Source organism: Aplysia californica, unplaced genomic scaffold, assembly GCF_000002075.1.
Source record: "Aplysia californica isolate F4 #8 unplaced genomic scaffold, AplCal3.0 scaffold00117, whole genome shotgun sequence".
NCBI classification, from domain to species: domain Eukaryota; kingdom Metazoa; phylum Mollusca; class Gastropoda; order Aplysiida; family Aplysiidae; genus Aplysia; species Aplysia californica.
The window spans coordinates 52,468-53,862 of record NW_004797387.1 but is presented as its reverse complement, the minus strand read 5'-3'; positions in this window follow the sequence as shown (position 1 = coordinate 53,862).

Below are 1,395 nucleotides of genomic sequence, written 5' to 3'. Positions count from 1 at the left end.
ACACACACACACACACACACACACAGACACACACACACACACACACTCTGTGCATCTTGCGAGCATTATGTGTGACAGTGCTTAAAGCATCCTGCCGAGACAACACTCACACACGCAGAGGGGAAAGAACTCCATCAGCCTGTCACTGTCACCGGCCGGGACGTCAGAGTTTAATGACCCCAGTCCTGAGTAACGCACAGTCTATAAGCGTGTTGAAGTAAAGGGCCCAGTCCTGAGTAACACACAGTCTATAAGCGTGTTGGAGTAAAGGGTCCAGTCCTGAGTAACACACAGTCTATAAGCGTGTTGGAGTAAAGGACCCAGTCCTGAGTAACACAGTCTATAAGCGTGTTGGAGTAAAAGGTCGCACATAGACACAATAACCACCGACTGGTGCACGGGTAAAAGCAAGACAGAAGACATGTGTCGGTTTGTTTGTTTGTTTGTTTGTTTGTTAGATGTCTTAGTAGTGGTTTTACGGCGCTCGCAACTACACAAGGTCATATGAGCGCCAGAAGATTACAGGTGTTACAGGAGAGTAACAAACATAAAAAAGGAGGGGAGATAAGGATGCTAGATGTTTGACAGGAAAGAAGAAGCAAACCACACCAGAGCATCCGCCAACCACCCACGTTTGTTTGTTTGTTTGTTCGAGTAAAGAGAAGCACACAGACAAAATATAATAGTCATTTACAACAAATTCGAGTAAAAGCAAGACATAGAAAAAATAGAGGGAAAGAAAAGAAAGACCAACAAGGGGCACCCTTCAACCATCCGCGACAGACAGTTGCTGGGACTATAGTGGTAGAAAGTAACAATGGGACTACAGACGTAATCAATTTTGAGTAACGAGAAGCACATCGACAAAACAATGGTCATTTCGAGCTGAGAAAAAAAAAATAAGACGGACAGTCAGAAACAACAGACGGGAAGAAGAGAAGTAGGACCTACCGTTGGCGCCGTTCAACCAACCGCCAGAAAGACAGAAGCAGCAGAGGGAAAGAAACGAAGGGCCTTCAAGGGGCACCCTCCAACCACCCGCGGCAGACAGTCGCTGGGACTAGTAGGTTTTCCACATAGTCCAATTGGAGATCGACGTAAACTCGGAATTCATTGAATAACTTACAATATCAAAAACCCGCGTGGCGGTCAGGCGCATCGCTGCCGCACGCAGTATAGACCCGAGTTCAATTCCCACATGGGGAGCATCTAAGTCTGTCTGTTGGAATAAACAAAAATGTTGTATTTCTCTCAGCCCGGGCTGGCCTCGACAGGCAGACCGCAAGCCCACCTCCTAAATCAATTATTTAAATGGCATCTATATAGTCGTAAAAAAAACAGCTACATTCCGAGTCAAACGCGAAATGATCGAATTCGCACACTGCCATGAGTCAC